This window comes from Prionailurus bengalensis, chromosome B1 (assembly GCF_016509475.1).
Source record: "Prionailurus bengalensis isolate Pbe53 chromosome B1, Fcat_Pben_1.1_paternal_pri, whole genome shotgun sequence".
Classification (NCBI taxonomy): Eukaryota; Metazoa; Chordata; class Mammalia; order Carnivora; family Felidae; genus Prionailurus; species Prionailurus bengalensis.
In genome coordinates, this window is record NC_057344.1 from 188,835,404 (window position 1) to 188,848,554 (window position 13,151).

Consider the following 13,151-nt stretch of genomic DNA (forward strand, 5'->3'; position numbering starts at 1 on the left):
GGGCTCAAACTCACAAACTGTGAGATCATGACCTGAGCCAAAGTCAGTCACTTAATGGACTGAACCACCCAGGCTCGCCAGGTGCTTGACTTTTGTAGATAAGGGGGCAACATACTGTCAGATATTATCTAAGAAAATGTCTTCCCTCATTCCCTCCAACTTATTTCTTTAGTTATCCCCTGTACTGTTCATTCACTTATTAATCATTCAACAAACATTTATTGGGCACTTCATAGAAACCAAGGACTGTTCTGGGAGGTGGAGACTTGAAGATCTCATGGTGTTTATAGTCAAGCTCAGTAGATGAAGGCAAAGCCATCTCCCTCAACTTTCTATGAATGTGGTCTTTAACCATTCCATGCCCATTTCCATGTGCATTATAACATGAGCATTGAAAAGAGTAAACAGTTATAAAAATAGATTATAATTACTGGGGGTTCTTTCACTGTATGGTTACTGTTGCTAAGACAAATGATCCAGGTGAAACCCATTCAGGTAGTCAAGTAGGAGCACAATTACATGTACTTACAGAGTAGCTGTTTTCTATCTCCTGACTCTGCTTACTTCCCTGATTATTGTTTTTAGTCTCCAAGAACTTCTCCATGTGTACCACATTTCTCCAGAATGAGTCATTTAACAAACCACAATGGCTGCATGTCGCTACTCCGCTTAGGGAATGTCCAGATGGTACTACTTTATGAGCTCACATTGGCTCCTGGTGGTTGATGGGTCCTATACACTTTCCATATGGAAAAAACACTCTATTGGTATTTTTCCAAAGGACCACTTTCTTCATAAGTAGTAAAACACCTTAGATTCTGATTCAGTGGAACTGGAGCAAGACCCAGGAAACAGCATTTTTAACACTAGGGGGTAATCTCATTGTCACTGCTCAGTGCTGTCAAACTCAGCAGAATGCTACCATTAACTATTGTGTCTTTTTTTTTTTTTTTTGGTATCCTTTGTCCCTATCATAGTGTCATAGTGTCTACAACTCTTTACTCCATTTATTTATTTATTTATTTATTTAACGTTTATTTATTTTTGAGAGAGACAGAGGGCAAATATGGGAGGAGCAGAGAGGGAGGGAGACACAGAAAATGAAGCAGGCTCCAAGCTGCCCGATGCGGGTCTCAAACCCACAAACTGTGAGATCGTGACCTGAGCCGAAGTCAGACACTTAACCAACTGAGACACCCAGGTGCCCGGACTCTTTACTCCATTTAAGTGGCTGACATTACGTGGGTATAATCTTAGACTTACTCCGTATCCATGTCTCTCAAGTGCTCAAGAAGAAAACGAAGTTTACCTTGAAACATGACTCTTGAACAATTGCTCAAATGAAGACATTTGTCTCTTGAAATTGGTTTTCAAAACCATATTGTTTTTAATGGAGAAAAAGATTGAAAATTTGATGCAGTCATTTACTTTTTTGTTAGAAAACCACAGATCCCAAGTTCTGCCATTCTGTTTTATTGCCAGTAAAGGCCTTGTTTGAGTAGCACAGGCTGAGGTGAGGTTCACTTACAATAAGAACCTGAAAGAATCAGTTGACAGTGAATGGATCTAGATTTGGGTTGTACTATTTATTCCTTCCTATGGGGTTTTCCTTTTGCACTTTCCACTAGCATATTGTTAACAACACCTAAAACCATTAAAAATAGAGCCCATAGTTGGCAAAAAAAAAAAATCATTGTTGCTATTTTTGTATCTGGAATCCAAATCTAATGGACTTAAGTGGGCATGAGTTCCAGTTATTTAAGCATGTTGATTTCATGTGTGTGCCTGTGCAGAATGCAGCGGTTGCCATGGCATCTCTGTGCATGATTTCAGTGAAGGTAGTGCTGATTGAATCTATAAAAAGATGAGCACAGAAAAATATGTTTATAAAAACCATTTTCTGATGAAATTGTTAAGGCAATGCCAATCTGTGTTGTTTGTTTCAGTCCATATTCCATTATTTAATGTTTCTTAAAATTGTAGATTTTTAGACTGCTATAAGGTTGATTGAAGCTGTTACTAATGATTTATCAAATCATAATATTCTTAGCTTTTATGCCTGTGCTATGTCTTTGAAAAAAAAGTGTGTAATCAAATTTTTAGATATCAAATGAGACATCTGGCTATCTAAAACAATTCTGTGTAGTTTTGTATGTAAAGCTAATACTCTCCCTGCCTTCCCTTCCACTCCCCATCATGAGTCTGAATGACAGGCTGAATTATTTTAAGTTTGGTTTTAGAAGTCTGAGGTCTGATTGAGTTCTACCATTATCTATGGGATCTTAGGCAAATCATTCCTTCAATCTGGACCTCCATTTCTTCCGCTCTAATACTGAGAAGGTTGGCCAGGATGATTCTAGATTCCCTCCAGCTCTTAAATGTAATTGTGTGTGTGTATGTATATGTGTGTGTATGTATATAAACATATATTGTTACATATCAGATTTGCTTAAAGGCAGGGCCATTTTTTTTTTCATAAAGCTAGCAGTTCACATTACATATATTTCAACAACACAATTTGTTGAAATTAAGAAAATGACATTTGGTTTCCCTCTCTATTCACAAATTTGTCAGAAAATTCTAGGGCCAAACACTGTAAAAAGAGGCATGCCATTGAAGTAAGACAAAATGAGCTGAAATTGAGCTCTGCAACTGCTGACTTGAGTCAATCAAGATAAGAGACTTCATTTTGAATTTAGATTAAAGTTCAATGCTATGTTAGAAATGATGGCACATGGGGTGCCTGGGTGGCTCAGTTGGTTAAGTGTTTAACTCTCGATTTTGGCTCAGGTCATAATCTCAACAGGTCATGAGTCTGAGCCCCATGTTGGACTCCGCACTGACAGAGTGGAGCCTGCTTGGGATTCTCTCCACCCAACTTCTGCCCCTCCCACTCTCTCTCAAATTAAATAAATAAGACTTAAAACTTTAAAATAAAAAAGAAATTATGACACATGCCACACAGGGTTATCTCTCAAATGATTTTACAGAATGAAAAAATTTAGGAAGGATTTTCAGAAAAAGAGGGATTCACAATGAGGGGTTCTTATATATTTGGAACATAGATCAAGATTCGCTAATTTTTGAATCGAAAGTTCTCCTTCCACTGGAAGAGGAACATACTTTTGGAGACACAAAAGTGAGTGGATCAAAAGTTCATCTGAAGTATCTGTTGAAGTAATGCATAATGTCTTAGCCTGGGTTACTGAGAAGCAGACTCCATGATGAAGAATTGTATAGCAAAATTTTATTTGGGCATGCTTTGGAAGAGAGATACCTGAAAGGAAGTAGGAAGTGGGGAAGTCAAGATGGGACAAATGGACCTGCTTGTAGATGCAGCGAAGTTTTTAGCTGAGATTCTACAGGGAGTTCTGGAGTTTAGATGGTCCTTAAGATTGGGCTCACAATGAGACAAGAGGGATGAGCCTTTACATTGTCATCAGCCAGTAACTGGCCACAGGTCAACATCTGAGGGGCAGTTCCCTGATGCTGAACGCAATGCCTAGTGAGCAGCACAGCAATGAGCCTTCAGCCACTGATAGTTTTGGCAGCAGGGGATGAGTGCACTGGCTCTGAAGGGGGATCCACAAGGAGCACATAGTGTTCACTGTACTTATTCAATCCGTATTAAGCAAAGTGTACTTTATAAAGTGGTCGTCACACATGAATTTTCTGTTAAGATAAATTGATAAACATGTTGTCCTAGAGAATCATACACCATATCACGCCAGAAGTTCTGTTAAGACCTACAAGAAAAGAAACTTGTAAAACTAAAGTGTTCCACCTCTTTATCATACCACAGAAATTTTGGCATAACACCAAATAACAATATGTAGAATTAGATTCTATACATCATTCATTGGCAAATGTTAATTTATAAATAAATTACTAGGGTGACTACTCTTTAGTAGTGTCAGTACCTAGAAAGTATTTTATCATTTCAACCACTCTTCAGAATGAAATATAACACAGGCACACACACACACACACACACACACACACACACACACACACACACTGTACATGTGTGCATTTATCATTCTTCCTCTCCAATTCATGACTTGGTTGACTTGGATGGGTAGAAAAAAGACCAAAGTTAACTCTGTATTTAAGTTTAGATTCTTTACCCCAGAAAAAACTTATCTATCCATTCATACATTCTTTTGTTTATTCAACCATCCATTTATTCAAAAACCATTTACTGTGTATCTGAATATCTGCTATAGAAGCTAGAATGTGAGCTCCATGAAAGCAGAACCTTTTTCTACCTTGTTCACCACTTCTAGTGTCGAGAACACTATTTGGAGGCACAAAAATATTTGTTTAATGAATGAATGCCTGGTGGATGTATGTAGGCACCATGCTAGATGCTGGGATACAAAGAAGACACAGATTGTGTTTCCAGAGGCCACAGAGGCTTGTCTCTAGCGGGGACCTTCAGAACAAGGAAAGATTTAGGATGGGACTTACTGTGTAAATAATTTCAAAAATATTACCTGTGCTAGTTCCAAAAATCTCACGCAGATAAAATATGCAGTAGGCAATTCCCTTCTCATACATACATAATACTTGAGAGCTTGCAGTAATAATCCTTAGTTGCTGTTGTGATATCATTCTTTAGGGCTGCTAGGATGGGTGAGGATGGGAAGGAGACAGAAGTAGGTGGTTAGAATTGGCATCAGCTGTAGGAGAGTGGCAAAGTCATTATGTCTAATGCTGCTCTACATTCTTCCTAATTCTTCGAACATGTAGAGAATTTAGGAAGAGTGAATTATAAGATTTGGAATCAGGCCTAAACCATAGGTTGATAATGGAATTCTTGCTGTAGTTTTTCAACCCTCTGGCTAGTTCTGGGGCCAAACCAGGCTAGCACATCTGCCAGCACAGTGTCGTCTCAAACTGCCGACCTCGTCTCCTCCACTCTTTGGCTCTTCTTGAAGAGATCTCTCCCTGCTCAATTCTGCTAAACTCCTCAAAGCCGACAGGAGCCTGGCTTTGGGTTGTCAGCAGCCGATATGTTTAAAGACAGATGGCTTAGGATTTGAGGGAATGAACACCTGTAGTCTGGTCAATGCCAGGAAATATTCAAAGGTAAAAATGAGAAGATGGTTGGCGATATAGCCTGTGTATAAAGAAATGAAATGAATGGCAATTTTATTTGGTCTGACCCAGTATTGTCTACATGTTTTTAAAGGTTTTTTTTTATGTTTGTTTTATTTATTTTGAGAGAGAGACAAAGAGTACAAGTGGGCAAGGAACAGAGAGAGACACACACACACAGAATCCAAAGCAGTCTCCAGGCTCTGAGCTGTCAGCACAGAGCCCAATGGGGGACTTAGACCCATGGACTGTGAGATCACAGTTGACCTGAGCCAAAGTCCGACACTTAACCTACTGAGCCACCCAGGTGCCCCATCCACATGTCTTTAGATGAAAATTCACACACTCTATTAGACACCTAAAATCTGAGTTGGAGATCTTTTTGTTACTCCTGATTTTTACAAGGTCATAACTTCAATTTTCTTCATGCCATTTGATATTATCTCTCCTTCTGTCTGATTCATAAGGATAGGAAGTAAAAGGTCAGCAAGTTTGGTTCCTTTTTTTGTTTTTCATAGTGCCTCAATATGTTGAACACTTTTTTTCTGGTTGATAACATTTGTAATTTTTTGTCCTCTCTATTTTTTACTTATTTGTTTGTACTTTATTCAATAATAAAGCTAGAGCCACAGCCCTATGGTAGCTTCCTTCCCTAGAACAGACTTCGATTCAGACAGCACAGTTGATTGCTTCACTTTAAATCTCAAACCTCCTGACAGAACTTTGGAATCAGTGAATATTGCTCTGGATCTCATTTCCACATACTTGAATACACTCAAAATTTGGACTCCGTATGGGCTCCGTATGTAGTAAATATTCTTCATAATGCAAGTAAATAGATAACTAAAAATATAGGTTAGAATTCAAAGAGATATCATTGCCTGGGTACAAAGAAGAACATTTATGAATGTTCTAACAGAACTGTATTCAACACAGCCTACTTGAGTCTTGGGATAAAAATGAACTTTGACTTATATTTGTCAAAGGTTCACCACCCTGTGCTTTCTCAGTTCCTCTAGCTGGTGGATAGCTAAATCCAAAAAGCTAACACCTTAATCTGCTATCTTTGAGTCTCCTCTGACTGGTCCTATAATCTTCTGTCTTTAAATAAGCTCTAACTTAAGAAAAAACAGTCAGCAAAACAAGACTTCTGCAGCCATCAAAAGAATCTAGACACTCAATTTTTCTTCTCAGTGTTAGAAAGCCTTTTGCTCCAGCAAGTCTGTGGAAATTACAGTTGTCAGGAGGCATCCTTATTCCTTTGGCCCTTGTTCATTTCCCATTGGAATGGCAGTTTGGAAAGGTAGTTCCAGATTCCAGTCTGCTTTTTCCCTCCAACCCTATGCCTTCCATATATCTTTTTCTGGGTCATAAGAGAAGGCAAAATGAACAAAAATCATTCAATTTCTTCTTGTGTCTTAAGAACTAAATACCTCCTGATCAGAAAATATTTTCTTGACTGACAATGTGGGATTGCTAAATACTTTTCTCAGCGTGTTTTACTGGATCATATTACCTTCTTTCCTAATCAATAGCTAATTAAAACAGAGGCTTATTGTTGCAAATTGAAATGATAGAGGCCCTGGAGTTTGAAGACATCTTGAAAACTGATTATCAGTTGCTTGTTTCCTAAAACAAACACAGTAATTTTCGAAGTATCTTCAACCAAAAGAACAATCCTAAACAGTATTGGAAGATTTTCTCACAGATCCGTGAGCATGTATCTTTAAACACATTTGTAAGGGGACAGAGTGGGGAGTAGAGTGACATCATTAGCTGCGATTTAAAAATATCTCAAGGAGTTTTGTCTAATAATGTAATATTGAATAAGTGAAACAAGATGAATAAAAAGACTAAAATCTGTGCTGCTCAGTCTGAAATGGTCCACAGGGAAATCTCAGAGCTTCAGTCTTGACACGTAGGTCCCTTTCCCAGTGAGGCAGCCCGGAAAGACAAACAGCACAGACTGCAATCTATTGGTCTCGGTTCAGATACTGACTCTGCTATTTTTTAGCTGTGTGATCTTAGGCAAAGTACTCAATCTCTCGATGCCTTTTCTGGGGGAAAAAAAAGGAAGGGAGTGGGGATACTCATAGCACCTACCTCATAGGATCATTATGAATCTTATATTTTGCTAATATACATAAGGCACTAAGAGCCATGCTTGACAAGTGCTGAATGCTCTGTAAGGACCCTCTAACTATTGTTAGACTTAATTTAAAAAAATGTAGCAATAGGGGAACCTGGGTATCTCAGTTGGTTAAGCATCTGACTCTCGGTTTTGGCTCAGGTCATGATCTCACAGTGCGTGGGTTCAAGCCCCACCTTGGGCTCTGCGCTGATAGCGTGGAGCCTGCTTGGGATTCTCTCTCTACCCCCTCCCCCCTCTGCTCCTCCTCTATTCTCTCTCTCTCTCTTTCTCTCTCAAAACAAACAAACAAACAAACATGAAAAACATTTAAAACTGTAGCAATAGTTTATTAGGAGATGGGAATGTGCTGTAATTAAAATCTAGTAAGTCAGCTTTAATTTTTACCCAATATTAACTATTTTCCTTCTGTTAACACTGATGTTTCTTGGCTTGATTTTTTTTTCTTGAAATTTAGAAAGGAAGCCCATCATGCCTTGCAGTGAGAAGCAGGAAAACGTAGCTTTTCCCAGTGTCTGCTTCCTCCTGTCTTCATTTTGGATGAGGCTTAGTTTAAGCTCAGGCCTTTTGAAGGGAGTCCTGAGCTGTAGCTAAGCTTCTGATTGCTGTTTACAGGGTGACCTCAGGTGGTTCTTCGTCTGTGTGGATTCTAAGAGCGAAGGAAGTCCAGATCTGCTTTCACATAAGAGGAGCAAGGAAAGCAAGATCAGAATCGCTGTAAGAGTAGGTTTTCCCATTCCCTTTCTGTCTCCTTCGATGCCCAGTCTTTAAAGCTAAGTCACATGGTTTATATATGGAGGCTTTGCATAAGACTTTAAAAAGAATCAGACACCAAAAAGCATTGAAGATGCCTTGCCTGTGGCATAGACTTGGACAAGCTAATATAAACAGACTTTGGTGGCAGTTGTTTTTGATCTCTTGCTTATGGTGATGATGAGGAAGAGGAGGCGGAAGATAATAATACCAGTAGCTACTATTTAATAAGTCCCTACCATTTGTTCGACACTAATATACTAGATGATTAACTGTGTTGAATGATTTAGTCTTCACAACAATCCTGGGAGGCATTATCCCAATTTCATGGGTGAGAACAATGAAATTGAAGAAGCTAGTAGCTTTCACAGAGTGACACAACCAGTGGCCGTCCAGCAGCCTCCAAAGCCCAGCCTCCTCCACCTACTAACATCATTTATTACCGATTAATTACCCACTTACACATTTCTGCTTAGTCAGAGTGCCTTCACAGCCTCTGAAAATCAAGATCCCCATTGTTTCTTTTATTTGTTTTTCTTTACTGCTTGATCATAAATTCAGGTTAATATAAACTGCCTTTGTTGACTCCAAGGTATTAGATTACTTGATGTTGTTATTCTAATATATGCCCCTTCAAGATATAGCTACAGAGGAAAAAAGGACCTTGCAAAGCTCATGCATTTCCAGATGAGTTTATAAATAGAAGCAACATCACCCAGTCTCTTGAAATAGAGAGACATCAGGAGAGAAAGCATTTTCAGGCCTCTTTGCCTTGACCAGGTCACTTCTTATTGTGTCCTTATTGGTGAGGGAAAGCAATTGATATCCCTGTCTTTTGAACATTTACTGGATGCTGTTAGCCTCTGCCCATTCATCTCCTTTTAGTAGCCAGATAAAGCCGTACTAGCAGGTTGGAAGAAGACAGTGGGATGAATTTAGCCCAGTTTTATTTGATTCAACAAACATAAGCAAATGATGAGTCAGTCTTTAAGTCCAGAAGACTATAGAGTGCATTTACAGCTTTGCGTCATATTTAACTTCACAGCAGTGGTAATACAAATTCAGTGCAGTCTTACACTGAGTCATACAATAAGGGGGTGTGACCTTATATATAAGACGTACATTTAAAAATTATTAAGTTCTTTCTACTTTTTTCAAAAGTCAAAACAAGACATTTTCTAATAGCATTTTCTGGCTTATTCCCCATCTGCAATTTGTGCAGTATGTGTGCGTTTGCCCCTTGTACTCTGGGGTTATTTGTTGGGGATTCATGTGAGATAGGTAACTGAATGTTCAGGTTTCTGACTAGCTACCTTCGTGACCTCATGCATTGTAATTGATGGGACCATGGGAGCAGAGAAAGCAGGCGCTTTGAAGATAGAGGATATGGGTTTAAATCCTATTCCACATTTTATTATTTCCTCATCTCTAAAAAACATGTAAGAATCCTGACCTTTCATGATTATTAAGAGTTAAGTGGGGTGGGATATATAATAGCCCAGGCTGGTGTCTGATATATATATATTCATTTCTTGATCTAGGTGTGATCTCTCCTTTCCTCATCACTGTCCACTTGCTGGTACTAAGGAACATCTGAGATTCATAGTCATATGAGAACACACATTCCAAAGGTGGAGTCCAAACTTTAAGTTCCGTGTCCACTGTTTACTAAGTCTTTCAACCTGGAGCAAGTTTTCTTTAACCTCTTTTGAGACCCTGATTTCTTATTTGTAAACTACTGATGATAATAGCATCTGGTGTTTAAGGTTGTTTTATATGAGGTAATGCATTTCAAATGTCTAGTACATAAGAAGCATTTATACATGTTTGATATCAACATTATTTTTTATTTAAAAGAAAATTTTTTTTACATTTATTTATTTTTGAGAGACAGAGAGAGAAGAGCACAAGTGGGGGAGGGGCAGAGAGAGAGAGAGAGAGAGAAAGAGAGAGAGAGGGAGACACAGAATCCAAAGCAAGCTCCAATCTCTGAGCCATCAGTACAGAGCTTGATGCGGGGCTCAAACCCATGAACCGAGAGATCATGACCTGAGCTGAAATCAGACGCTCAACTGACTGAGCCACCCAGGCGCCCCTGATATCAACATTATTAATGGAAAAGATGTCCACTTAAAATGGCCCTATCTTATCATAATAACAAATAATGGCCTCTCATGTGGCAAGTGTGGTTCTAAAATCTTCTATTTGCATTAAATCATACCACTCCCTTAATAACCTGATAGGTGGGTATGGCTATTTATAAACATGCCCATTTTTAAGATAAAAAAGTTGAGGCCAAAAGAGAATAGCTTTCCCAAAGGTCCACAGCTAAGAAATGACAGAGCTGGGATTTGAATTCTGACTGTTGGCGTTTCAGAAGCCACATTCTTAATCATTTGCTATAGCTTATCTGTTGCATATGCTATTTTGAAACAGTTCAGGGAGGTGTATAGAAATATACCAGTGTTTCTCATTTTATAATGAAGAGACTGAGGGTCCCAAAGGTCAGGCTTCTTGGTGAAACTGCTTCTCTCAATCCTTGAGACAAAAGAGCCAAATCTTCCTTTGCAGCTCCCCAAAGAACTCTGAAGAATTCCTGACTGCCTATTTTCTGTGCATATGGGGACGAAAGGGAAGGAAATTGCCTTCAAATCTCATGTCTTGTTTTAAAAATTCACTTTGGGGGTGTCTGGGTGGCTCAGTCGGTTAAGTGTCCGACTTTGGCTCAGGTCATGATCTCACGGTTTGTGAGTTCGTGCCCCGGGTCGGGCTCTGCGCTGACAGCTCGGAGCCTGGATCCTGCTTCGGATTCTGTGTCTCCAGCTCTCTCTGCCCCTCCCCTACTTGTGCTCTGTCTCTCTGTCTATCAAAAATAAATAAAATGTAAAAAAGAATTTTTTTTAAAAAATTCGCTTTGTTTAGCATTTTACTCCATAGTGTAACTGTTTGTTTAAAAGTAAAAAATCATATTTTAAATTTCTTAGTGTTGAGTATAGTGGATGATCCAGGAAGATGTGTCATGTTTTTCCCATGGATTTGGTGTCTACCTGTTTAAAACTTGGCCTTAAACATGATGTTATCAATGCTAAATTATAGGGAATCTTGGGCATCAGTGGACCCTATCTAACTTAATATCAGCTTCTGAGACCTTTTTTCATACAATAAAGATATCACTTAATGGTATACTAGAGAAGAGCCAAGATAAGCAAATTACCCTGGCAGCCATCCTGGTGAAGAAATAGCTCTTGCACTGAACTCTTGAACCCATACATTGATCACTGGGCAGAATAGTAATTAGCACAATTGGAGTCATTGCTCATCGCATTGCTTACGGTGGATTAAAGTAGCTCAGGACTGGTGAGCAAATCCCAAGTCATACACTATCCTTTCCTCACCTTAGCACACCAGCTGTGCCAGATAAGTGGGGCTCTTTGGATGCTGTGGTATTCCTCACACCTCCCACCTTTACCCATGCTATTTCCTTGCCTTGGAATATCTTTGACAAGTTCAGAACCCAGCTTAAATGAATATGGGCTTTTCAACATCCAAATGTTGAATGGATCCAAATGATTCTCACTGAAGAGAATAATGGGATTATTTAATAATTTGATACAATAAATGTGTATTGACTATTTGTTGAGTGTCAAACATTGTAAAAGGCACAAAGTAAATAAGAGGTAGAGCCTGTACACTTCAAATTCAAGTTAATAAATAGCTGTTTTTACATATTATAAGCTAGTGACTTTATTAGATGTCGAGAATACAAACATAAGCGAGATGTTTTCCATGACTTAGAAAAGTTTACAGGTTGTCAGGGGAACCAAACATGCAAATAAAAAAAAAACCCACATTAAAATATAATATTATCTTATATTATATAGGCGTGATATATCCTGGATGAGGTAGGTGGAGGAAGAGTCTAAACACTGTATCATAGAAAGATATAAGGGCTGGATCACGAAGGGAAAAATATGTTTTCCATGGAAAAGCTCTGTGGAGGACTTCGCAGGGAGAAAAGAGTATGAGCACCTTGTCATTTAGCAGGGGACCCAGGGAAAGATTTCATACCAAGAATCATAAAAAACATTAGAAAGATGGAAGAGCAAAACTTAAGACTTTGGGGTTTTGGCGATGCCTCCATATCTGTGATTGACAGGCAATTGCTGCTGTATTCTCAAGATTAGACACTGGAACACAGGGAATAGAACTCAGCTGCCATACATAGTCACGTCTGTATAGCGTCCTTCCGTGGACCTTCCTCATGTGGCCACCATGCAAGAAGAAAGGCTTCTTGTTCCCCTTCCACCTTCCAAGTCTTGCATTTCTATCATATTGGCAGAACCGCCAATATTCTGTATTCACGGCTATACCCACAGAGGAGTCTGTAATATATTGTTTTTAGCTTTCCATCCCATCCAATATTGTATGGGAAGAACAACAGTAGGGGTGGAAATGATGCTAAGGCTCAATACGTGATATCTCACTCACCCAACATACAAAATCCCTTTATTACACAAGAGGAAGTGGCTTTTATGTAATCAGGCACATAGTACAGCAGATAGGAGGACCAGTGATGCCTTCAGGCTATTCTCTTTGTCAACACAAGAAAAGCTAGTTTGAAAGAATGTTGTGCTACCTCCGGGTAGAAATTTAAAAGCTTTCTTTAGAAATTTCAAAGCTTTCTTTATAGGCAATGAGAAACAAAGAAACAAAGAAACCGGTGTGGGGGGTCTTTTGTAGAATTTACCATTCTGTCGAAGAAAACTCTTCTTCAAGAATCAGAGATTTAAACACATCTGTGGCCATTGAGGCTCTGGGTCTTTAAAAGCAAAAGTATTAGAAAGGGTAATCAATAAGTACTTTATACAATTTGAACTGAACCCTCTAACTACTTACAGAGAAATGTTCCATTTCATGCCAGAAAGGCTGTTTGGCAGATTGTACTGTTGCAAGTAGTGAGAAAACATAAGTCACCTTGAGAGCTGATTGAATATAATCAATGATTAATAGCAAATTTGTGGCTCTTTTAATGACCATAGCTAAGTCAAATCAAATTGAACCATAAATTCGGGTGCTCTCTGGAATTGGGTCATGTAAAAGTAAGCTTTATGAAGAAGAAAAATCAATTTTGTAATATTACTGTGATCAG